This window comes from Thermobia domestica, chromosome 1 (assembly GCF_964235325.1).
Source record: "Thermobia domestica chromosome 1, izTheDome1.hap1.1, whole genome shotgun sequence".
Lineage (NCBI taxonomy): Eukaryota > Metazoa > Arthropoda > Insecta > Zygentoma > Lepismatidae > Thermobia > Thermobia domestica.
The window spans coordinates 95,806,170-95,833,812 of record NC_137454.1 but is presented as its reverse complement, the minus strand read 5'-3'; the positions used below and the strand labels follow the sequence as shown (position 1 = coordinate 95,833,812).

General features: G+C 34.0%; 1 protein-coding gene and 1 long non-coding RNA gene across 2 annotated transcripts in view; one reads left to right on the top strand and one right to left on the bottom strand.

The window, feature by feature from the left end:
• LOC145687436 (epoxide hydrolase 4-like) overlaps positions 1-22,938 on the top strand; it is a 77,324-nt gene extending 54,386 nt beyond the window's left edge. Inside the window, exon 7 of the mRNA XM_081760895.1 lies at positions 22,860-22,938. The gene's annotated coding sequence lies outside the window, so the exon portion shown is untranslated. The remainder of the gene's footprint in view (positions 1-22,859) is intronic.
• LOC145666362 (uncharacterized) lies at positions 857-6,820 on the bottom strand. The gene is made up of 2 exons (XR_014127728.1): positions 6,784-6,820; positions 857-1,275 (listed from the first exon to the last, which is right to left on the bottom strand). It is a non-coding gene; the product is annotated as an uncharacterized LOC145666362 (long non-coding RNA).
• Positions 22,939-27,643: the final 4,705 nt, after the last annotated feature.

Sequence of the window (27,643 nt, the reverse complement as noted above, 5' to 3'; positions counted from 1 at the left end):
AATTAAGGAGTTTTAACACCCCTTGAGTAAGATCTGGAAAATTAAACATTTACTAGTATATTAAGATATACATACAAAAAGCATGTCCTATAAGGAAACGAGTGCTCGAACCCTCTTGACAAATTTCTGTACTGTACTTCTTTATTGCTTGTTGTTACTTATAAAAGTAAAACGAAAAGAGAGAAGGGTCTTCAGTAGAGCAACCCACATTATGCTTTATTGTTAATTTCAGCCATTGTTTTAAATTAATCCTGTATAATGTATAATATTTACTATACATTAAATATTCTAAATATCTTGATCTATTAATTAATATTTTATGCAACCAGTTTCGTTCATATTTAATTTAATTTCTACTTAATGCATTGTAAAGAGATATGCTTTACTCGAGTCAGTTTTTGTTTCATTTGTGTGCGCCTTAGAGGTGCATATACAGTATACAGAAAGGGAAAGTAAAAGATATCACCAAAAAATACAGAAAGTGCTCAAGTTCAAGCGGTACACATAACAATATAGTGTGGAGTTCTTCTGTACTATTCGTTGTTGGTGGAAAGTTTTCTTCATTTCCTTCTTTTTCTCCACATCAAAGGATTACACCGAAAAGTTTACAGAAATAAAAATTAGTTTTTCATTGTTGCATTGTTATGTTCTCAATGATTTTGCCTTGTAAATATTGGTTTTAAAAATTTTAATATAATATGTTAAACTTGCAGTTAAAATTTTCCAAGAATTGTGCTATATATTTTAAATTATGCTTTATGCTTTATTTTCTAAAATTATGCTTTATTATGCTTTTAAAATTAGTTTCTTCTGGACCCTTAAATAACCACAACTATGTTCAAGGTACCAACCATATGTCTAAATTGCTATTGTGTTTTTTATGCTTTTTATGCCTTTGGGTTGCTCTAGTCTTCAGTAACGAGCTCAATTGTCATTCAGTTAGTACATTTTTCCAAAGGAATGAATAATAACAAGTGACTTAACAAAAATATATTTTATTCAGAAAAGTTTGCTAGGCTACTGCCAAGATTCCGAAGAAACCAATAAAAGTGCTGTCATTTATCCAAGAAAATGCTATTGTCGTCTTAAAGAGAAAACCATCGAATCAAAGCAAATTTTCTAGCGTCCGTAAACATAGCCAACAGCAGCTGGGTAGTAGCCTGCATATCCAAGGTAGAGCTGTTCAGCTCCTTGGAGGCCTTCTTTGGGAGCAGCCGCTGGCCTCTGTTGAGCAGAAACAGCCACAACAGCGAAGAGAGCCAAGAGAAGGATTGCCTGTAAAGAGAACATGTTTAAATTAAGCGTTTTAAAGTGTGAAAATATAGTTACTTCAGTTGCAATTCCTTATTCATACATTATAACTATCAACCTTAGTTTAAATTTGTTTGTTATTGAAATTTCAAATCCCTTTCCAGCATGAAGACTATATACAGTAAAATCTGCAGTTTAGTTTAGTATGGAATCAAAATTACATAAACTCTACTGGGAAACGAACCCGAATTTTTTCCACTCCAAAGTGACAACGAGAAAGCTACGAGAATTCTCTTTAAAAATCAAGAGCATTACTTTTAGATTATATATATTGTAAAGTTTGTGACAGTAAAATATATGTTTAGTTCAAACTTGGTCCAAATTAAATTTTCTGTATTGTTCTTAATATCAATTATATTATTATTATTATTATTATTATTATTATTATTATTATTATTATTATTATTATTATTATTATTGCAGTAAATGAATTTCTCTTGTACCCTGTGCAATAATGTACCATTACAAATTATCAGGTTAGGACACTTTTGCACTCAAAGCATCATTCAATAAGGATTTTTTTTTTTAGTGTAGTGAAAAATAGTTCTTTCTTACTGTCACTACATAAATGTTATTTATACATTATACTGAAATGAAAGTTATGGATATGAAAAACTTGTCCAGCTGCCGAAAAGTCCAAAGTTTGAAAGTCTAAAGTGCTCTTCAATGTTTTTCTTTTAGTGGTATATTCATATTCTATAAAGGACAGACTGAATTTCCACATCCCCAAAAGCAATAATAGATTTCCGTTTCTTTTGACTGCTTCTGTTGTTAGATAGGTATTCACTTTTTTTTTTTTTTTTTTTTCATGAAAGAATATGCAGGTAACTACTGCAAAGAACCCTGTGAAGTTCTGAATTGAAGTTAAGTTACTACAACACAACAAATAAGCATAATGAAACACCAGTATATATATTGTTTTAATTTAAAGGGAAGAAAGAAGCGCATAACTACATAATCATTTACAGATAGGATTACACCGATTCAAAAAAGTATTTATTTGTTTTTTCTTCACTAGCATGTCAATATTAGTCTTCCATTGGATTATGTTTTTTCATTAACCAATTTGAGGTAAAAGTATAGTGTACAACTAACGAACCATAATGCAATAAATAGATTGTACTTGAATTCGTTTCCAAGATTTATATTTCTTCGTCATCTTTGTTAAAATTTGTTTGTCGTAGCAAGAACAAAATTAAGAATATTGGAATTCGTTGAGTCTTTCCATACTTCCAGTCGCAATATACTGTACGTATTTTGTTGGAACAATGAGAGAAAATTCCTGAAATACCAGCAGTACTGGGTACGTCTGCCTCTTTTAAAATCATACTTTACTACTATCTTGGTATTGTAGAACGTATTTGAAAACTTTTGAAAATAGTTATCTACCGTCAGTATAATTATCTGCAGAAAAGTGCCAATTAGTATGAAAGTGCTGTCTCTGCACTATCATAAATAAAAAAAAAATCACTATATCTCACATTACACAATGTTTTATTTCATAGTGAAACGTCTTCTCGACCACTATAGCCGCAAGCAAAAATGGGTATTCACACTCTAAACTAACTAACTAACTCTATGGCCTATGGAACCCGGAGGTTCAGTGCCGCGTTCACAAAAGCTCTCCACTGACTTCTATCCTTAGCTAATTGGATCCAGTTTCTACTTTGTATTCCTATCTCTGCGAGATCCATCTTAATATTATCCTCCCATCTGCGCCTAGGCCTTCCTAATGGTCGTTTTCCTATGGGTCTACCAGTCAAGACTTTGAAAGCGTTTCTACTTTCTTCCATTCTAGCTACATGACCTGCCCACCTAAGCCTCCTAGACTTGACGACCCTAACAATGTTGGGTAAACCGTATAAACTATGTAGTTCCTCGTTATGAAGCTTCCGCCATTCCCCATTCTCGTTCCTCTTGGGTCCGAATATTCTTCTCAGGATCCTGTTCTCAAATACTTTCAGTCTATGTTCTTCCCTCAGAGTAAGCGACCATGTTTCGCAACCATACAGAACAACAGGCATGATTATCGTTTTATATATTTTAAGCTTCAAATTCCTCGACAGAATTCGCGACGACAAGAGATTTTGAACCGAATAGTAACACGAATTCCCTGCTTTTAGTCGACATTTAATTTCTTCGTGAATATGATTTTCGTCTGTTAATATTGATCCTAAATATTTGAAAGTATCCACTTTATCAAAAGTATTATTTAATATTTTAACGCCTCCACAATTTGCCGTATTACGGTCCCGACGCACTTCCATGTATTTAGTTTTCTCTGCATTTACTTCTAAACCCATGTCCCTGCAAGCGTTTAATAATATCTCTGCATTTATTTCTACTGTTCTCCTATCATCCCCTATTAAATTTACATCATCAGCATATGCCATAACCTGGTGAATGCCGTTCAACTCTAGGCCCTGGTTGCTATCTTTGATATTCCTTATGGCGTATTCCAGCACAAAGTTAAATAATAATGGCGACAACGCATCTCCTTGTTTCAGGCCATTTTCGACGTGGAAGCTCGTGGACAAAAATTTTCCTACCCGGACTTTACTTTGGGATTCACTTAAACATATCTTAATTAATCTAATTAGCTTTCTCGGTATTCCAAGCTCTGTAAGAACGTTGTATAATGTTTCTCTCCTAACCGAGTCGTAAGCCTTTCTAAAATCAATAAATAGTTGATGTACCGGGGTATTGTATTCCCACTTCTTTTCGAGTATTTGGCGAATGGTAAATATTTGGTCGATAGTTGATCGATTTCGTCTAAATCCGCACTGATAATCTCCAATAATTTCATCTGCGTATGGGGTCAATCTTGTTAACAGAATATTTGAAAGGATTTTATAGGATGTTGACAGAAGAGAAATGCCTCGATAATTATTACAGTCAGTTTTGTCGCCTTTCTTGTGAATTGGAACAATGATTGACTCTTTCCACTCTTGTGGCAATTCTTCCTTGTTCCAGATAAGGAGAATGAGTTTGTGTATCTTGTTCCACAATTTTTCGCCTCCAGCTAAAATTAACTCAGCCGGAATTTCATCTACACCCGGAGATTTGTGTTTCTTTAATTTCTTTATAGCGGCTTCCACTTCTATTCGATTGGGTTCTGGAATATACGGTTCTGCGGTGTGTATCTCCTTTTCTCCACGCAAATTAGTTTTTGGCTGCGTGTTCAGCAAATCGTCAAAGAAATCTTTCCATCTATTTAAGAGGCTATCCGTATCAGTGAGAACTGTTCCGTCAGATTTCTTTAATATATAAGCACGAGGTTGATAGCCTTTCTTAAATTCGCTGATCCCCTTATACATGTCCCGAATATTTTTATTTTTACTATTATCTTCAAGTTCCTTAATTTTAGCTTTCAAAAAATCCCGTTTCTTTGTTCTAAAAGTTTTGGAAGTTTCCCGCCTGATATCTGCGAAATTTTGTGTAGTTATTTCATTCGGATTTTGTAGCCACCGTAATTTTGCCTGTTTTCTCTTCTCTACTAGTTTAATGCATTCTTGGTCGAACCATGGTTTGTTCCTACGTATTTCCGCGTGTCCCAGTTTTTCTATTGCTGAACTTTTAATGCTATCTCTAATTTCAATCCAAGTATCCTCAACACTAGTGCACTCCGAGTCTTCTAAAACCGAGAATCTATTCGAAACTTCAATCTGGTATTCCTCTCTTACCTGGCTCTCTTCTAATTTCTTTAAATTAAATCTCTCCGTTTTCGGACATTGAGTATTACCTTTATTCAACGATAATCTCTCCCGTATTATCGCTGCTACCAGGTAGTGATCAGTGTCACAATCAGCCCCTCTAAACGACCGGACGTCAATTATGCTAGATTGTCTTCTTCTATCTACTAAAACGTGATCAATTTGATTATGTGTTTTTCCGTCTGGTGATGTCCAAGTGTATTTATGAATGTCGCGATGTGGGAATTTTGTACTCTTCACGATTAGGTTTTTGGATGTTGCAAAGTTCACGAGTCTAACACCGTTGTCATTACTTTCCTTATGCAAACTTTCGTTCCCTATAATCGGTTTGAAAATATCCTCTCGTCCTACCTTCGCATTGAAATCCCCTAATAGAATCTTCATATGATATCGCGGGAGTTGGTCAAATATCCGTTCCACTTCTTCGTAAAAACTATCTTTTATATCGTCACCCTTATCTTCAGTTGGAGCATGTACATTTAAAACAATAATATCACACCACCGTCCCTTAAGAGTAATAAAAGAAAGTCTGTCAGTAACAAATTCAACCCGTTTAATTGCTGGTAATATTCGTTTGTGAACGAAAAACCCTGTTCCTAACTGGTGATTTTTATTTCCTTCCCCGTAAAAGAACGTAAAATTTCCGGAATTCTCAGATCCATTTCCTTCCCACCTAACTTCCTGAACTCCTACTAAGTCCATCCTGTATTTCTCTAACTCACTCGTTACAGATTTTAACGCGCCTGCCCTATAAAGACTTCTAATATTCCATGTTCCAAATCTCATGTCCATTTTCTTTTGCTGATGTCGTGCCAAGTTATCAGTCCTTGTCCGAGGCTTTTGTGAATGTTTCTGAACAAGTACCTTTTTTTTACAGGATGAGGGTGTTAGCCTTACCCAAACCCCCAAGCTGGAGGACCACTCCTAGTCGTCTGTCCGCGACTGCTTATTCAGTATATTCGCAGCTAACCTCTATATCTAGAGGCCTTCTCCTCGATCCGCAACCTGAGGACGCGCCATGCAGTGGTGACAGGAACCCACGTTACACGGGTATTCACACTCTATACATCTTTAATCTATGACTTCTCAGTGAGATGAACAATCGGAATATCATGATTTTTAGACGTATATACTTTAGGATAAAATTATCTCTATTTTCTTTAGTCTACGAATACTGAATTAAAATTAGTCCACTCGTCTGGCCAAAGCACATGTAGGGTGCTGATAACAATACTACTTTTACTAATAAAACAAACTGCACTACTTGGACAAGGCTTGACTTTTTAAGATATCGTCTTTTTGTGCGGGTACCTGATGTATACGAATGTACTCTTCAGGTTAGAAAGAGTTCTCACTGTGAATCCGAAACCTTTTTGTAATTTTTTTTTCTGTTGCATTTTATTTTATCATATTTCGTATTTTGTATTTTTTTTTAAATCTTTTATCTTTTCTCGTTCTGTCCTTGAAGCTTGCCTATTTTCCTATAGATTAATGGTATTGTATTAAATATATTATGTTAATAAGGCAGTTGTAGGATTGTAATCCTGTATGCCTTTTACAAATAAATAAATAAATAAATAACGATTGATTTATTGAGAATTAGTGGCTTTTATTTATCTTTGATACTAATAGTCTTTTGCTTATACTTTTAACTATGAAACATATATTTACCGTTACACAATCGTAGCTGTGGATTAATCAGCTGTAGAAAATTAACAAGAACTGTCTGTTTAATTAGTGAACAACATGTATAACTTACCAAGAACTTCATTTTGAGTTGAGTACTGTTGGAGACTAACTTCAACTTAATCTGTATCCCTTTGCTCTCATATTTATATGCGCCCAGATGTTATAACCTTGGCCTTCGGATATGTATAATCCTTCTCTTTTTGTTCAACGAAGCCATTCTCTTGTTATTTCGTAGGCAAAAGATAACACTAGACAAATGTCCTTGCGAGCAAAAGGAGATTCTTTTTTTTCCCCTTTGTTATACTATTCATGTAGTTTAATATAGATAATAAAGTTAGAATTTCTCCATCGAACGTAGGTCTCAGAATTGCGTAGTTGCGTAGTTCAAAAATCATCTCTTAAATTGCGAATTAAATATTACAATATTTGGTTTATATTCTCATGAATAATATTAATCTATTGAAATGAATATCAGAATAAGTGTAACTAATTTTAATTGAATATCATAATGAAAAATATCCCTTTTGAAAGATATCGAAAATGTAACAAGATAGAAGTAGAAATTTATAACATTTGTCTTCAATATGTCACCACTAAAGCAGTAATTGGGGCATTCGGAGCAGAAGAGAATCAAGTACAATTACCAAAAGTTTTGAGAAAAAGAAACATAAATTTTGTGCGGTACACTTAAGTACATGGAGAAGTTAACACTATTTTTTCACATCATAAAAGTTATTTACAATATCTGGACATGAATATTTTGAGCTATGAAAGGAGCTGCAGGTACTGATCTTAAAGTTCCAGTATATAGAAAAGGCGCTAAAATTATATTGCAACCAAATAATAGGAAATATATTTTAATCTCTAGGTTTTTAACAAGCTATAATAATTACATATCTTAGAATGCGACTTTATTTTTAGAATTTATAATATAACTTAGTAGCTATTTTATTTTACTTTTACTTTTAATTTTTTGACTTATCAATGTTTTGAGAATTGACACAGACTATATTTCAGAGTTTACGATTTTTATTACTGTATGTTGATCCTAATTATTATTTATCTCTTTTTATATGTTATAATATTACAATAATATTGAACAAGTATGACAAATTGCTGTATTTGTCTTCTCAGCATTTAAAAAAGTTTATTATTATTATCTCCCACGGGTGAAGGATTCGAGGAATGACCCGGATAAGTCCGATGATATCATAAAATATCTTTCTTTCTCCTAAACTCTTCGTTTTCTATTCCTATTTTTTGTTTACTTCCAGATCACATTTCGAATCTTAATACTACCTATTTATAGATACTTAAAGCCAGTTATCTGTTCTATTTTCTCTCTTCCAACTTCTATACCTATTATAATTTTTTTCGTTCTAATCATTGTTGTTTTTGTCTTCCTAACATTTCTTTTCATTCAATATTCGTCATAACTTTTCTTCAAATTTTCTAACACTCATCATTTTAATTACAAACTCTGCTATAAAAAATATTATCTAAAAAAACTAGTTTAACTCTTCTACTTTCTACCATAACATCGTTTATACGGTGGGGTGCTGACTGCCACAGCCAATTATTGGTGCTGATTGCCACGACTGGCACTGATTGCCAATATCAAGGTGCTGACTGCCACGATGGCGTGCTGACTGCCAAGTTGCTAGACATAATATTACCGGACGCCAAGAAACATGAAAGAAACTAGATGAAGTTTAGGACCGTGTTGTTCAGACCAACACTTAACAAAGGTAAACAGGTCTCTGTATGTACACTCATGTCCAAAATTATTGTCGCTTGACTATAAATATGTTGTTCTAGTAATATAATTTGATAACGAATTCACCCGGTATTTCTTGTAATGTTAGTATGTGTATAATTGGCAAAGACAAGTATGTGGTAAATTTCATGTCAAAAGAGCAGTAAATAAGAACAATAAAACGAAAATAAAATTTTTCTTGTCCATTAGTTACATTTTATTTTACTCATTATGATTTTCGCATTTATAATTCTTTCCCTATGAAATTTACCACAAATATACATTTCCTGATTATACACATATCAATATTAAAAGTACTCTGCAAAATTATCAAATTATATTCTTACAAGGAGACAGTTATAGATATGCGACAATAATTTTGGACATGAGTGTACTTGTTTTGTGCGTACAAAATTGGTACGATTTATGTATTCTCACTTAAACTCCCTATGTCATCATGAACTGTGTACAGCTGCGCAAATTGTTTTGAGCCGCTTTTGAAAGTTCCATCAAAAAAGCACTGCTGGCTGTCCCTCACAAGGGAAGTTCAGGATAAAGCACTCGCCTGCAGAGGTACTAAGCATGCCATTTAAAGTCCCAATTCATGCTGATTACAACAAGCTAATAAAATTCCTGTACGGTTGAGAACGGTTCGAGATATTCAACTTGGAAGTTTATATGAGAAAATGAGGATATACGCATTTATACGCGTTAAGTACAACATAATTAGTAACGAATATTGACATACGAATTGAAAGCTATCGGAAGTAACAGAAAAAAAGTGTTTCGCAATAACTAACGGGTTTGTTAGATACAATTAGTCATCACATTGTTCACAATAATCATAGGTTAGAGATGAAAATTGATCACTGTTGTTCCTCTGTTTTATGAAGAAATGACGCAGGCAAAAGACTCCCTTGCACCATGAACATTTTATATGTGCAATTGCGTTGCATCTGTCAAGGGAACAGTTCGCAGAACCAAAGCAAAAAGCAAATTCGACAAGTGATTCAAAAGTTATAGGCCTATAATTTGTTCGTAACCTGCCTTGTAGAACGCAAACTGAAACAATGCAATGTATAGCGGTGATCGGAAGTGATTCGTATGGACACGAACTTTATTTGATTGTTTCGTTGGTACATTATAGCGTCCAGATGAAGAAGTTTCATATTATGTACAAATCTGCCATAATCTTTGATTGATCGGATCAAAACACATCAAATGGTTGCACAAATTGGTTGCAATTCTTTGGTATCTTCTCAACCATTAGGTCTTTGCCATCCGTCATGCAACTTGTAATGGACAATTTGTCTGTGAGTGGACCCCAGTGATCAAGCAATAATAATTTCAAACCATCAGGTTTCGCCATGGGAGAGAATACTTAACGTATTGAAACGTGCATCCACTCATTTTCTCATATAAATTTCCAAGCTGAATATCTCGAACAGTTCTCAACGTACAGGAGTTTTATTACCTGTTGTAAACAGCATGAATTAGTTCTTCAAATGACATGCTTATTTCTCTGCAGGCGAGTGCTTCTCCCAAACTTCCCTTGTCAGCTGGCTTCAGACCCTCATATCCATTAAATAATGCAATAAAACAATTAATATAAACAATGAAATGTGCAAATTGTACATATAACAGAAAAGACAATTCCTTTATAAACATCCAAGCGTATGTCGTTCCACTTAGTGAGCAACTTTGTAATTTATAGGATGCCACATAGATTTGCTGTGATGATTACTAAATTAATCCCTAATTATTCTCTACTAAATTAATTAATAATCATAAATTTAGTATGAGGGATTAATTCCTCTCTTTCCAAATACAGTTTTTCCCAGGCTCGTGGCAGTCAGCACGCCGTCGTGGCAGTCAGCACCTTCATATTTGCAATCAGCCACAGTCGTGGCAGCCAGCACCGATAATTGGCTGTGGCAGTCAGCACCCGTGGCAGTCAACACCTATCCGTTTATACTATATACTCTTTTCTTAAATATTTCTAAATATGTACTAAATGAAGTAGTGAAAAATTACGTTCTAAGTTCCCTTCTAATCAGGAGGTAACAGTGAGGGGGAACGCGGGAAGACGACGTTTTCCCACATCCAAAAATATCTATGTCGTCCCTCTACTTCCTAAAATATTACAACGGGCAAAGATAGGCACCGGGGAACGGCGTGACATCATCCGTCCCCCTACCTTTTTATATTTATTTTTATCCCTGCTTCTAATTACATTTTCCTTGTTAATTCTTTTACAATTTTAAATAGTAGCCGCTTGTTTGTGTGTAAGTTTTTATGAATCTTCGATTCTATTCCATTCCGTTTGAACTTTCATAAACACAAATCAAAATTTTTCAGTTTACCCTACTCTTCTTTTTCGATAATTGTTTCACTGATTACCGTGAGTATTCGGTTTTATTTGCACCGTTAATCCTTCTAAACCCAAACTGTTTCTTCTCAATTTGTTGACGTATATAATCTTCTATTCTTTATTCACAGAATTTTCGTTCATTATTAATACAATTTTCGTTTTTCGTAATATTAACCCATTTAATGAATCCCAAGCAAAGAGACCCTTTTATAGACCAAGAATAAAGTGAGATCATCTATAGAGTATCCCGTAAGTCAGAAAACAAGGAAAATGAGCGTCTACACAATATGCTTGGTATGTTGGCTCTTTTTCTTTACACAATGGCGAAACATAATCAACTACTTCTGGAGAACACGTCGAATAGCCTCGGGTGTAATGTGGCAACACTCCTGTAAATGCACAAAGGATTGAATCTTCCACATGTTTTTAGATTTGTTTGACACCCTGTACAAACGTCATCCTCAATAGGTGGATAAAAACAACTCAGACTGTATTATTGAGAGCAGGATAAGGTCTAATTAAAGCTATGCAACTATGTTGAAACCGAATATGGTGAAAATCCAGTGGCGTATTTAGGGGGTGGCTTCCGGGCTTAAGCCCCCCCCCGAAATCTTATTTACTATAGACAAGTATATGAAATATATTGCAGAATTTCCACATTTTCAGGCAAAGCCCCCCCCGAAAGTTAGCAAAGCCCCTCCCGAAACAAAATCGTAAATACGCCACTGTGAAAATCTATATAATTTTTTGTTACAACACTGATCGTATAATGGATAAAACGGAGATAGATAGTGACAAGCAGTATTTTGGTATGAATTCAGTATCACAAGAATATATTTCACGTCTAATTTTATTCCTTTATTGCAACAGGAAGTAATCAATTAGTACAGTAGACATCAATTAGTACTTTCGGTTTCAATGCTAAGCTCCATAGAGCCGAAACAGCAGGAAATAGCGAGTAATGGCTTTTTAATATATGAATTCAGCGTCTAAGGAACAGGTTCTATCTTTAATCTTATTCCTCTGCTGCAACCTGTAGTTATAGATATAGCCTATTTCAAGTTTGAGTATTGAATTCACATAGTTTGGGAGTCTACCTTAAGTTCACACTCTGAAAGGAAACTAAGCGATTTTCTTCTTCTTCTTCTAATTATTATTATTATTATTATTATTATTATTATTATTATTATTATTATTATTAGTAGTAGTAGTAGTAGTAGTAGTAGTAGTAGTAGTAGTAGTAGTAGTAGTAATATTAGTAATAGTAGTAGTAGTAACAGCTGCTCAGCGTAATATGCTGTAATTAAATCTATATTTTCCCTGACTGTATTAACAAAAATAGAATAGTATTGATTCCTAAGACAGAAATAAAAAATTTAAGAGAAGTTTCAAACTGGAGATCAATTATGAGTTCCAATTCTCAAAGGTTAATATTAGACAGAATTTGAAAAAGTGGACTTTTCTTTGAAAATATAACATTTTTAGACTTTATTAAAAAATTTATACTATTCCATAAATGATTTGGTTCATTTTTAAGGCTCGAGAACTTATTAATCCTGTAGTTATATTATAGACGGTTTTAAAAGGGATGATTCACAGATTTCTTTATGCTTAACTGAACCTGGTGATTATCTGTGAGCAGTTTAACCTTTTTGAATTAATAAGTTTTGTTAACATTTTGCGCGTATGTTGCAATCTACAAAGCAGTATTAATAAATTCATTCTACCAATGGCTTAATCAGGAAGCCCCTAGGATCCCTGGCCCCGTCAAACCTACCAGATAAGAGTTTTTGTATATTAAGCTAGACGCAGAAACTTTTAGCCCTTTCCTCTTCCACACATACGTCCTGGATATGCTACTAGTCCCATCAATATTTTTCATGCCAATAAAATTACTTTAAAAAATAAGAAAAGTTGTTGTTTACTGAAATACTGATGAAAACATATTATTATTTGTGGGGGTATAGCAGGAGCGCACGGACGGGATCCACCTAGTCTCCCCCCCCCCCCGAAAAAACTTCATAACGACATACATTTGTACACTTTTCAAGAAAATTATATTTGTTTAACAGGGAAATGACTGAAGTAGCATTAACATTTGATCTTACACTTCGTCTGTGTTTTTTTTTCTTTCTTATAGAAACAATCTAATTCTACCAATTTTTTTTTCTGAAAATATAGGTGGAAGTATTTTACAATTACTTATCATCTTTTCGGGTGCAGAATAATACACGTTTAATACTACGTAAACGTACTGTCTTGTATTATCGGATCCGCTTCCCTAAAGCTTGGACCTCCCAACAAAAAATTCTGAGTGCACTCTTGAATATAATAGAATTCTATTATTACAAAGGCTTACATTACTATTACATTTTCCTTCTCTAGAAAATTTCTTTATTCCAATTTATGTACGAAGATGGCATAACAATCAACATAACAGTTCGGATGCAAAGAAAATCAGTTAAGATGTAAATCCGCATACAGTTAGATACAACACGTGTTCCCATCGTAGTAGGAACTAATTAATGAAAAAAGATGTGTAAAACTGTCTCAAATATCAATTATATAACTAGAACATAAATAAAAGAAGATATAAGATCCGTCCACCTACCAAGACACACCCTTCGGCTTTTGCGGTCTCAAAGAATGACAAAATAAAAAATATAAAAGTCTAGAAGAGGAGAAGTAAACACAATTGATTGTTGAAGGCCAAGGACTTGTCTCAATTGATATAAAAGGCTGATTGAACAGTGTAAGAGCAAGCTGATCTACAGTTGCCTAGACCACAGCAAAAATCACCATGAAATTCTTCGTAAGTAATTGTGTTGGGTAGTAAGATTAACTTTGTGTAGAAGTCTTTAGTCAATTATCATGGTAATCTCTTTTGTAGCTTTATTTATTTCAAGATAATCTTAAAAATCAGTATTATTTCACGTATACTAACTTACAGAACATTAAGAGAATGAACATAACTGAACGAGCAACTATTAACTGATTGTTCTCCCCAAGCCTTTGACTTGCTTTATGCTACAGGTTTGTAGATACTTACAGTATGTTCTTCGAATACTTGTTTATTATTATTATTATTACAGTATAACCTCGTTAACACGAACTCGCTTAAGCCGAAAACTCGGTTAGGACGAACAAAATTTCGGTCCCGGCATCGCTGTACGTTATCTTATAGGAAGTTTTATCGGTTAACACGAATTTCGGTTAGCACGAATTACGAACTAATTTTTAGTCCCTTGAGTCAGTAAATGTTTTCATTTAACACGAACTTTCAATCCTTAGTTTTTTTCCAGATCATTATTCCTATTTTAAATTTCACTCCAGATCAGTTTTTGTCATACAGTATTTATACAGACGAAAATTGCCTTGTAAATAAGAGAAAAACCAGAAACTGGTATCTTTCCTCTCTTATGAGGTGTTGATTCTGTCCTCCGTCAAGCGCTGAGCATGCAGGTGCTTGGCAGACGAGCTGGTGACAGCTCGAGACAAAACGTCTTCTCTCCCCTGTAACTCCAAACTGGTGACAGCAGTCAAATGCTTTTCCGTTACTAGCGGTACCCAACCTGCTAGCGGAGTTGTCAATTTTATAACTTGACCTTGATTTTCTGCGTGGAAACTTTTTTTTATCTTCGAAGATATGATATAAGCTTACTGTAGTGTTTTCACTTTTCAGAGGATGATACCGGGAGCGAAACTAGTCTCGATCTCGATCTTAACTCGAATTTGAGACCGAGCCGTGCTTTTCGAAATCGAGACCGAAACTCTCAGTCTCATCTCGATACAATTCTGTGGATGGTATCAAGACGGAGAATAATCTTGGTCTCGTCTCGAATTTGGAACCGAGACGAGACCGAGACTACTCAGTCTCGTCTCGATACCATCTCTAGTGTTTTCTATGACATCCATAATATACTGTAGTGGTATGTATAGTCTGTATACTGTAGTGCGTATGTATGGAGAAAATGTATTCGAATAATCAAATTTGGGTCCCCGGTTAACACGAATTTTTTTAACACGAACTCCTGATTTTTCAGTCCCTTGGAATTCGTGTTAACGAGGGTTTACTGTATTATTATTATTATTATTATTATTATTATTATTATTATTATTATTATTATTATTATTATGATAACTTACTAATCGCTGGTTATCAGTAACATTTAAAATAAACCACACAATACATATAATAACTGCACTATCTAGTGTTTATGGCATTTAAACAACAAACTTAACTTGAAATTTTAGAAATATTATACTTCTCGTGCGTTATGCATAGTTCTTCTTCAACACTCACCATCTTGAATAATAAATGAAACCTAAATTTCGAAAAACCAGTGTTTCCAGTTCTTTTCAATTATTACTATATAAGACTTAACACGGTTAAAATCGCGATTAATTAAGTCTAATTATTTACTTTTTTCTCTTTTATTTTAGTTTGGCCAACTAACTTACAATTACTTAAATACTAATGCTCAAATCTAAATATGGTTATGCTTGTTATGTTCTTTGCTTCATATAAGTTTGGCGGCAGTTGCTGAGTACTTCAAATTGTATGCCCATAGCCAAACTCCCTCTATAAAAATTGTTGCGTGAGTACCATAGGATTCTGAAACTTGTATTTTTGAATAGTGCACATATTAGTTCCCAAGTGAAGTCTTGACCCAACTACGGTAGGTCCCATAGTTTTGAAACTATGGACCTTTAAAGTGCAATTTTTCATGTTTTCGGTAGCCTATAACTTCGAAAGGAAGCATTTGTGCACCCAAGTTGGTCTATACTTTTTGTCTTATCTTGGTGTCAGGAATCACCTCCCAAACGTTGTCGGTGTTGTTTTCAAACACCCTATATTTCACATGTACTCGTAAGTAATGTTTGAACTAGTAATGAACGGTGTCCCTAATCTTACGTAATATGCTAATTATAGATGTTCAAACATGTGAAGTCTTCATATCAAAACAATCCAGGACGAAGAGCTTTTTTTTTCTTCTGTCTCCCCTTCCCTGGCACTTCGAGTATTATAATTTCGCACCATGGTCGGGGTGGCCAGTCCCTTTACCTTGTGATTTAATATATATATGGAATTCCGGAAATTAACAAATTAATATGGAGAAATAGATTGAGGGTTAAAATTACGGGTACCATATATACAATGACTAAGTAATTATGGTTTCATGAGAGAGCATTCTCTTGTGCAAGTCATCTGTTATTACTCCTCTGATAAAAAGGTTCTTTGATTCTTAACTTCGGACCTTTTAGGAGTTCATGTTTACTGTGTGAGAAGTTTCTCTTATGAAGGATTCCATAGTAGTGATCCGTATATTATTTATGTTATGTCGACTCTCTTTATTTGTTCAGAGGAATAACTTGCACAAATAAGTTCCTTGGAGCGTTATTATTTCTTGGTGAACTAATATATCTTACTCGTATATTTTCCAAATCATAACCGCTCTTCTATTGTTCAATAGCACTATTCTGTTCTTACTTGTGTTTAGAAATATAAAAGACGAATCTACTGTGACACTTTTCAAAAACTTGTTCACTCTAGTAAATCCTGTCAGATCCTATCAACTAGGTGCTTGTGGAATGAGGATGGCGAGGTAACTGATAGATTCAAACCCCATTAAAATCATAGCAGGAGGTATGAGTGTAGCTTCAAAATATCCTATCCTCTCTATCACTTGGATCTCCTGTTCTCTGCAAAATCAAACAACTTCTTTGTACACTCCGCATGAAAAAAATTGCGACAGCTAACGCCGTGCAGTTAGGCCACCCAATATACACCTTCTTATCCCATAATCGTGTCAGGTAAAGACACTCCCTCTCTCTCCTCCTTTCTTCGGAAAAGACTAGAAAATTGTAACCTCTTTGGTTATTTGAAAACAAAATTTTATTTATACTAGTTTGACACAAAATTTGTTTCCATCCTATAGTTCGATGTGTTTTATTCACGTTGAAATTTGAAACATGAGGAACATAAACTTTTCCTTTCGAACATTTGTAACTTTTCATTACGATATAGTTTGGACTTATAAGGGTGTTCAATTTTCTCTTTCTTTCTTTTTCTTTTCGTTTGGTTTCGTTTTTTTTTTTTTTTTTCATTTTGCATTAGTAGTCTGAAATGGAGTATATGACGAACGGTACCTTCTGGGTTTACTCGAATGTATTTTGGATCAGTGCATCCAATGAACACTAACGAATTTGCAATCGAAACACGCGGAAACAATGCATGTGTGTTAAACTTTTGACATTATCCTAGATGTGTCTCGAAGATCTATAGTTCTACTGGAAATTGAGTATGCTATCCTGTATGAAAGTGACTTAATGAATGTTAAAAAGCATCCTCTATATATTCGAATACTTCTGAAAAAGTATGTAAAAACAAACGTTATTTTTATATTACTGTTGGATTTCTGGAAACGGAAGTTTATAATGTTAGGTTGTTTTTTTACTACGTTTAAATTCCACATTTTTATCTGTTCTCCCTTTTCGTTTCTCTCTCTCTGTCTCTCTGCCTCATTTCTGAATCTCTGTGTAATAGACATACATTGCTTTCAATTTTTCATTGTGCGTTTCAGTTTCTCCCTACATCAACTTACGAATCTTGTTTCGTCTCAGTTTTGCTATTTCATTTTATCGAAACTAATACATGTGTAGTCTGAAATTAGAATTGCGCTCATGTTGGTAGATAAATTTAGTATGGGAGTGAAGAAAGGAGGAGAGAAAGGGGGTGTCTTTACCTGGCACGATTATGGGATAAGAAGGTGTATATTGGGTTGCCTAACTGCACGGCGTTAGCTGTCGCAATTTTTTTTATGCGGAGTCTACAACTGTTTTTCTGGACATCAAATTAACGTCCCCATGAGTACGAAATATAATCACCCCAAGTTCTTTTGTGTCAGGGAATAAAACAGAATCTTTTCCGATCTTTTCCTCCCGATTGTCTGTTTCTCCCCCCAGCAATTACATCTGTCAGAGAATTTAACTTTTATTATGACGTAAGAATGGATCCTTCAATTTCAGAGGTTACACCTTTCCTGGATCTAACCCGGGACGTGTCAACTTCTGTGATCGATATTTATTGTTTTATGTTGAGCGGACACATAAACGATAAAAGACATTCGAATAATTGGCCGACCGTTTTCATTTTGCCCTATAATATCTATTATGTTTTTTGACGATGAAGCTGTACAATGTTTCGACATTCGAGTACGGTGACATACATCAATATTGTAATGAAAAGATGCTCCAGTCACAGTTGATCTTCTTCCCTTATGCCGGTGATGTACACTTTTACTTAAGTTTTTGGGATCAACGACATGATAGAGTTGGAATAATCGACTCGTATGGTATGGCAGATAACACACACTTCGAAAGATTGAAGAAACTAATTCACAAATTGTATCACATAGCAATATCATGAGTACCTGTCTCTCAACTCAGCGAGCTCTTATACAAATACAGATGACAATAGAACGCATAGATTGTGGGATATATATATTGTGCCCTTTCCGCAATTTTATTAACTACTGGTCGTGAAATACCTTTCTCACTAAGTGATAACCAGATGTATCAGTATTGTCTTCAAATAATGCAACAAATTTGTACTGGTACGATACAACTGTTAGCGGGATGCTTTTATATTCCTTAGTGAATGTATATAATTTTTTTAACTTGAAAATCATCCGTTGTCTTTATGTTAACATAAAGTTTTCCTTTCGAACATTTGTAACTTTTCATTACGATACAGTTTGGACTTTTAATATAGGGTATATCTAATAGAAATTTAGCAGTAAATAGCACTTGTTCAATTTTCTCTTTCTTTCTTTCTCTTTTCGTTTGGTTTCGTTTTTTATTTTATTTTGTATTAGTAGTCTGAGATGGAGGATATGACTAACGGTACCTCTGGGTTTACTAGAATGTATTTTGGATCAGTACGTCCAATGAACACTACCGAATTTGCAATCGAACCACGCGGAAACAAAGCATGTGTTAAACTTTTGACATTATCCTAGATGTGTCTCGGAGATCTATAGTTCTACTGAAAATTGAGTATTTTTCTATGCTATTCTGTATGAAAGTGACTTAATGAATGTTAAAAGCATCCTCTATATATTCAAATACTTCTGAAAAAGTATGTAAAAACAAACGTTATTTCTATATTACTGTTGGATTTCTGGAAACGAAAGTTTATAATATTAGGTTCTTTTCTTACTACGTTTAAATTCCACATTTTTATCTGTTCTCCCTTTTTGTTTCCTTCTTCTCCCCTCTTCTCTCTCTCTCTGTGTCCCTCTGCCTCATTTCTGAATCTCTGTGTAATAGACATACATTGGTTTCAATTTTTATTGTATTTGACACTAAATATTAATATTTGACACTAAATTTAAAAAAAATGCCTTTTCAGGGCCACTGTAACGTATAGGTCTCTTTTTACAGATTTTATTTTTTTCAATAATTTGATCTTTTGAGCTTGACAGTGATCCTGGATGGCTGGTTCGGTTATTGGATCTCGGTATCGACCTAAGGTACCTATATACCAAATTTGAGCACCTTAGCTGTTATAGGTTAAAAAGTTATCTTATTTAGAGAGAAACGTATTTTACCCCATTTTCGAACTTGAATAACTCGTATCTCACCATATTTTAATCCACCAATTAATTCAGAATTTCTCAACCGGAGTGTCGAGTAACCCCATCGAGTGTGCCGCGTAAATTTTATGACTTTAAAAGTAAATTTTATGTTCCCCAGAAGGCTTCTAAATCTAAATTTCATACCATACATTTTATTTTATTTTATTTTATTTTACCACGAAGCCTTTAATAATAAATTGAAATCAGTTTTGAAACAGACTGTACCAGCGAATACCTGCAACAAGATGTGATGAACGTTCAGTAAAGTGTGTCGCCAGTCAAGGGCGCCCATGTTGTTGTTTCCCAGGGGGGGGCAAGTATAAGCGACGTTTCCAAAATAGTTTCAAATTTTGCTGTAACTAATGTAAAAATTCTATTGGATTTTGGATATTCTGAAGTACAATTTCCTCTATGGGGGGCGAGCGCCCCACCTTGCCCCTCCTGATGGGCGCCCTTGTCGCCCGTCGAAAAAGATTAGGAATTACATAGATAATTTGATGAAGTTGTTATTTTAAGCTAAATGTTATTAATAAAACATTATTTCTTTTCTTTTTGAATTAAGTTTTGATTATACAGTGAAACCTTCCTTAACGGACACCTCTATAATACGGACACATTTATTTTTGACCCGGCAAAAATATATGTTCCCTTATGGAACAAAACCCTCCCTTTTACGGACACCCTCAGATAAGGACGTGGACAGTCCTTTTTTCCCCATACGTTTCAATAACCTCTTCATAACAGACAGGAATTATTCTCGGTTCTGCGATATATTATTCCTCACAACGTATCTATCATGAGTCTAGACCTGGTGAACCATAAAACAGAACAGCTTCAAGCTAAATTTGATTTTTTTTTCTGCCCGCAATAAACTGTTTTCTGGTGAAAATCCTACAAAAACCTTCAATAAGCACTAACACTCATGCAGGGTCAGTCGTATGGCCAAGAATTCTATGCGAACTATCTTCCTTTCCTTAACAAATTTAGTCCTCTTTTGCCTCTGGGTCTTGCAGCTTTCCCGACAATTTCATAGATAACAAAACAAACATTGTTTTACAATAACATTTTCAACGAGCAATGTTTCCTCTCTTACTTTTTCTTTTTTTGAAAAAGCAGCATTTTTCTTTTAGTTATGATACTGGAACAAGTCTGGGTTGGAGTTTTCCCGGCTTCCTTTTTCACTTTCTCTAAGAGGATATTCTTTGTGATTGGGGTTGGGTCAATAAACATATGCACTCCCATATGTCTTTTCATCTATTCCACCAACGAAGATACCGCGCCAGTACACAAACGTACACACACATATATATGTTTCTTCCGCAACCGTACTGAGGATACTCATAGAATACTTACTAATGAGTATTATTACCCTTGTAGAGGAAAAAGTATGTCGTTTTCGCTAAACAAAAGAGTTTAGCCGATTAATTGGTTCCTAACGTCTCTTTTGAGAAGGTTCTGAGAATTTGAAATAAATGAGAAACGCTTACAGGGTGATGACATGTACTTAGGAAAATTAACATAACATTCTTTTGCAGTATTCGTTATACGAATATATTAACACATCCCCCAGCAATAATAACAATATTATTTAACAGAAATGAATTTCTCCTTCATCCCTCCCAGTAATTCAAATACGTACTAAACAGAGTATTTTCATATTGAATTTTACGTACTTACATTAATACACAATGTCTTTACTGTAAATTACAGCACACAATTACTATTGTGAGAAATTAAATTTCTATAACCTCTCTGTAACGAACACCTCTCAATAACGGACAAAAATTCATGCCCCATTGGTGTCCGTTATTAAGAGGTTTCACTGTACAAGTATTTTAAACGAAATATCTAGTACACATGACTTACATGTGAGTGGCCTGGTGTTCAATTTCCTGTGAGACAAAAAATTTTCAAGATCATTTAGCGTTGCGGAACTAGTGGTGTGAGATGGAAAATTTTCCGCTATATTTTCCGGAAAAAATTCCGTTCTAAACAAATATCAGTGATCAAGTAACAATTCCTCATGTCATGAAGCATAAAGTTGATTGAATTCATGTATAGAAATATTAAAAAGTGAAAGATCGTTTAAAGAATTTGAAAATTTTCATGGCTCAGAAAATTCCAGTACTATGTAGGAATAAGTGAAACAATTTTTCATGAATCGAAAACTTTTCTGTGGTGTATGGAAAAATTGAAAAACTTTTTTATAAGTCGGAAATTTTTTCATTTTGAAGCAAAAAGTAAAACAACTTTTTATGAATCGGAAAGTTTTAATACTCTATAGAAACGAGTGGAAAAGCTTTGCATAACCTGAACAGTTTTGAATATTATGTATAGTAATGTTAGGTGGGAAATTTTCCACTATATTTAACTGCATATTGAACTATAATATCGAATTTCTGGAAAAGAAAGTTAGATAGCAACAAATTTTAATTTTCCAATTAGCTTAAAGGCATTGGCAAGTAAAAATTTACATACTGTTTCTCTCTCTCGCTCTGTGTGTGTATGTGTGTGTTTGTGTGTGTGTGTGTGTGTGTGTGTAAAGTGCAGGGAACATAAATTGAGTTCGTAGAGTATAAATATCCCATCCCATTGTTTAAAATGTAACAAGAAAGTGGAAAGGAACCTTTGTGAATTTATAAATTATTTAAAAAACCGAAAATTCCACTATTTCTTCACGTATAGACCTGCCTATGTAATGAAATAACTACATAAAGTATAAAGTTCCAGTTCCTTATAAAGATTATTGTTGTAACAAAAAAAGAAAGAAAAAAGAAAGAAAGAAAAAATGTTTCGATTTTATTGTTTAAAGCTATGAGAAAACTTCGTCTTACGCGTATTAAATTGACGAAATACGGCTTTGTGAGATCAAAGGTGGATTCTAAGCGAAGAATACATTGAAGTTTTTGAAATATTTTTGCAGAAATGAAGAATCGTTAGATTTTTCACTTCATGAAACTTTTTTTTCAGACAATATTTATTACAAATATATTTTACGGCTAAACAACGATGTAGGAGTAAGTGGAATATGTTTTTATGAATCAGAAAATTTTCATCACTGTGTTGGACACTTGGAAAGCTAGTTGGGTTAAGAGACAATGATCTAATTTAGAAACCCAGAAATAATTGCGAAGGGAGCTGATAAGTTGATATTGCATCGCTCACATGAACATATATCTTCTAGCCAGCCATAATCAGCTTATTGGGTTGTAATACCAAGAAATTTGCTCTTTGTTAGGTAAAGATATATTTTAATTTTCATTAATATTTTCATAATTAATAAAATGGAATGTAGAAATATTGAATATAATGTTATCTTTTGTTCCATTTATAGAATGTATAAATAGGTTTAAAATTATCGGTTTGATACTTCTTTTCAGGCCATCCTCCTTTTGGCTCTTTTCGCCGTTGTTGCTGTATCAGCCCAGCAAAGGCCAGCACCTAAAGAAGGCCTCCAAGGAGCTGAGCAACTCTACTATGGTTACGCCTACCCAGCAGTTGGTTACTATGGTATCTACGGACGATAGAAATTATATCCTTACCGGATGTCCTTTCACCTATGACGAACGGATTACTACCATGGTCATGTAAAATCATGCATTTCTTCCTGTCTGTGTTTGGGATCTTTTTCAATAGGATACTGTTGAAATAAATAAATCTATTTTCGTATAAAATTCATTTTTTTACAAACGTTTTCCTTTGAATTTCCGTGTTAAAATACTATTAGTATGGTGCTAAAGGGTGACCGCCTTATGCAGAGTCGTTTTGAGGCATACTAAAAGCCTGGCTACTACAGGAACCTTATGTTAGTCGAACTCTTTAATATGGCACTAATCACGCGTCAAAATGACTCTGCATACGGCCCTGAAAGTTTACACTCTTTGTAAAGATTACGTTCATAAGATGATATTAAGATCCAATTTTAAAATATAATATAATGTCTCATTGATATACGAAATTTCATTATTATGAAAGCGACGAAAGTGACGAAAACAAAATGTGTTATACTTAAGAGTACAAGTATTTTATAGAAAAAGCCATGAACTTAAGATACGAGAAATGATGTACTGAACTTGAAGAAATACAATATTGTGTTCTCGTTCAATACAAATTATAAGAATAAAAAGTTTGGATTATTAAAGCTAATAATTCAAAGTTAACTCCATTAGCGTAACTAAAATACTTTGTTAGGGAGGGCATGGCTCCTAACTTCTGAGAATTGGAAGTCCTAGTACCTTACTTGTGTCCAACAGTATTCTAGGAGAACCAACAGTGTTCTAGAGGGCAAAATCCGTAGTGGTACTCCCACACACCCCTAATATGCCTGAGCGCACTGCGCCCCTAAGCAATGCCTGCCCTGCCTACCCTATTGTTTTCCACTGTTTCAAGTCCTAATGATATTGTACTAATAGACATCCACACTGCATTTGTAACCCCTATGCACATCCCTCACACAAGGACGCGAGCAGAAAATGTGCTACTTACTGTGCGAGAGAGATTAAGTAAAGCAAGTGAAAAGTTACATTGTTGATTATTTCTGATGAACCAGAAAGGGACCTATTTGACAAATGAGTCTTTAAAAACTTATAGGCTATTTAAAGACACCACAAGGAAGGAACATATTGAAACATTAACCTATTTTGATACAACATCGAAAGGCAGTGATCCACAACCAGCCACAAACGTTTTGAGGGTGTATAAAGAAGTTAGGGGAGGTTCCATAATGAAATATGGGGTAAAAGACTTTTCTTTCCTTAGGGAAACCATAATGATATATTGTACACTAAGGCCGCAAAGGAATTTTTGGGGGTCGAGTCCCCATCTCGACGTACTTGTGGTCTCGGAAAGACATACCTAATACGTACATTGTTTTATTAATTATATCGAATGTATTCTCTTCGGTCATATCTAGTTTACTTTCATAATGGTACAGTACATCATTGTATGGGACGATTGTAACGTGTTACAATCGTCCCCGATCGCCACGTTGCATTTGTACCCGTTCAACGGTCAGTGATAAATACCATGATTTCTCATAATTACATTGAGTCAAAGCATCAAACACAATATCCTCGTTGTCAAGGAAAGAACATAGATTACACACGCTCAGAGTATTTGTTTACAGTATACGCATATCTATCAAGAGAAAATAAAAACAAGACTGTTAAAAATTTACTTATCGCTGTCAAAATCACGTTTCTCCTTGTCCAGTCTTCCACACTTTACTAACGACGCTCTTTTTTTTTCACATACACCTTGCATGAGTAACTCCAATGACATGTACAAACGATATTTCGAAACTCACTTCTACAAGTAATCGCCAATGTTACAATTGACCAGCGTTACAATATTCCCCGGTCTCCCCTACACTAGTTGCATGTCGTCGGTGAAGAATGAGGCCGGTTGCTGACAATACCAAGAACGCACTGCCTTTATGACCTCCATGTTGAACGCGAAACGCTGGCCTTTCAATTGTTCCTTAGGCTTCCATGGAAGCTGAATTGATTGCAGAAAGCTGCTTTTAGATATCTCTTACTGTTGTTGACGACAGACGGACAGATGAAGCGGTTGCGACACTTATACGTAATATAGTTTGGAAGTCTAAAAAGTGTAGGTGGGCTTAGCAAAGAACGTTAGAATTTGATGCTAGTTTTAGGTTATTGCAAATAATGTGTGTGTCACTGTTAGGAGAATTCAAACAATACACAGGGTGGACCGTTTATCTTGATACAGTCTTTTGTAACTTTTAAACAAATGGACTGAAAATGCTGAAATTTTGAACTATGCAAATATCGACAGGGCGACATTGTTTGGCATACTCTGTGATGCCACAAAGCTTACAGTGTTTCCAGCCCAATATAAAGTTGTATTTATTTTTCAAAATGACACTACGTCAAGTTATTACACATTTCAAATCTACATGTTAAATGAAAACTTACAATGTTATATTTACTACTCAGTGTGGCAAACGTAGGACGATACACTATCACAAACATTCAAATTTTGGAGGCCTCTGCAGTAGTAGTAACGCAAATGAGACAGACAGAGCAATGTACTTCTAAAGTACTTTAATGTCTAATGCTATGATCATGATATGAGGTTTTCGAATTAAATACGAAAAAAAAAGATAAAAGGGATTGAAAAGTGGAAATTTTTCAAGACTTATTTCGAAAAACTGCATAGACTATATTTAGTAGATGTCAAGATCACAATGTCGTCTACAGCAATTTGGTATTTCAAACTGTTCTGGAGATATGGTAAGTACTCGTAAAGTTCCCAATACTGCTTATAATTGTATAATACCAAGAATTTCTTGTAATTACACCTACCAAAAAGCATTGTTGAAATGTTATAGAAGTGAACAAAAAAAAAAAAAATTAAAATGTTCCCACAAATACGCCATTTTAAACAATATATCAAATTTTACCATTTTTTCATATCTTCCGAATGATTTGAAATATCAAATTACTGTAAGCAGAATTACGATCTTTATGTCTATTGAAAAGCATGTAAGCAATTGGATGTAAAACTTATCTAAACCATTTTTTTAAATGAAGTTCTTTAAAAAAAAGTAAGATTTTCAATTCCTTGTAACTTTGTTTCTACCTGTTCGAAATAGATCATAGGCTGACCGTATTAATCGATATTAAGGTATTTTGGATGTGCATTACCTCGTCCGTCTCACTTGTGTTATTACTGTTGTAAAAGCCTCCAAAATTTGGTTGTTTCCCATGGTTGTGATAGTGCAAGGTCCTTAGTTTGCAACTCTGCATGGCAAGTGTGCTATTGTAAGTTTTTGTTTAATATGTAGATTTGAAATATGTAATAACCTGACCTACTGCTATTTGGAAAAAAGATATATAACTTTGTGTTGGGTTGCTAACATTATTAACCTTGTGATATCACAGAGGATGTCAAACAATGTCCGCTGCGATATTTGCATGGTACAAAAATTCAGCGCTTTTTTCTATTACTTTAATAGTTACAAGGCCGTATAAATTGGTCCATCCTATATGTATTAATACATAATCTGCTACTTAATCGTTCACATTTTTCATATGCAGTACATTAATTATTTTTTTATGAAGATAAAAACTATCAACTATATCAGGTTGATAACGATCGGCATGTTTTAACCATAAGAAAAGCTGTTTTTCTCGATTTTTCGAAAACCGCTTGAAAATTTACATTCGCTCATATCATTTTGTTCAATTCATTGACGTGATCTATCAAGTATTATATGTTTCATCTTTAGACATTTTCTTTTCGTTAAACAGTAACAATATTGTAGAAATTCCAATACTGACTGTCCGATGGTGTCAAAAATACGGGATTTTTCTTTGCTTTTAAACATATCAAATACGAGTCCTTTTATTTTTCAGTGGCAAGAAGATTCTTTTTACTTCTCTCTTGATTTAAGTGTATTAAATATGAGGTTAAATTCTCTATTTTGTCATTTTCCAGAAAATACACTTGTTTGTTAAAAGTTCTAGGGGCGGACCAAGACAAAATTTTCACTCGGGCAATGTGACTTTTTGGATCCCCCTAGTCCTAGCCTATATTTTACATTTTATTACAATAATTTTAATATTTTAAACTCATTTTTCAGAAAAAAAAAACATTAATACTCCAATACATGATATGAGTATAGGCCTACAGTACCGGTATTTAAAAATATACATATTGTACATATTATGTATCAATTAAATTTGGTTTTTCATTATTTATTATTATTATTATTATTATTATTATTATTATTATTATTATTATTATTATTATTATTATTATTATTATTAATGTACAGATTTGTATAAACAAAAACAACATCGAACAGCATTTATTGAATACGGTACTACTAATGGTGACACGATTATTGCTATATTGTAAATTGTTTTTTATATCAATAACATCAGGAGTCATTTACTGTATATCCGACTATGTAACAATCTATTCTGATAACGTGAATTACATAACGTACATTTCACATATGTTAAACGTGTTTTGCGCACAGCAATATAAACAACACTTTATGTACGTCTTAGTAAGTCAAGTCCATGGCATTCATATCTCATGAATTTGTACAAAAGCTGAACACTCACAAGACTGAACTTTAATAACAGGTTTTATCAAGTATTAGAAATCCTCTAACTTTCGTAAGTTTGAT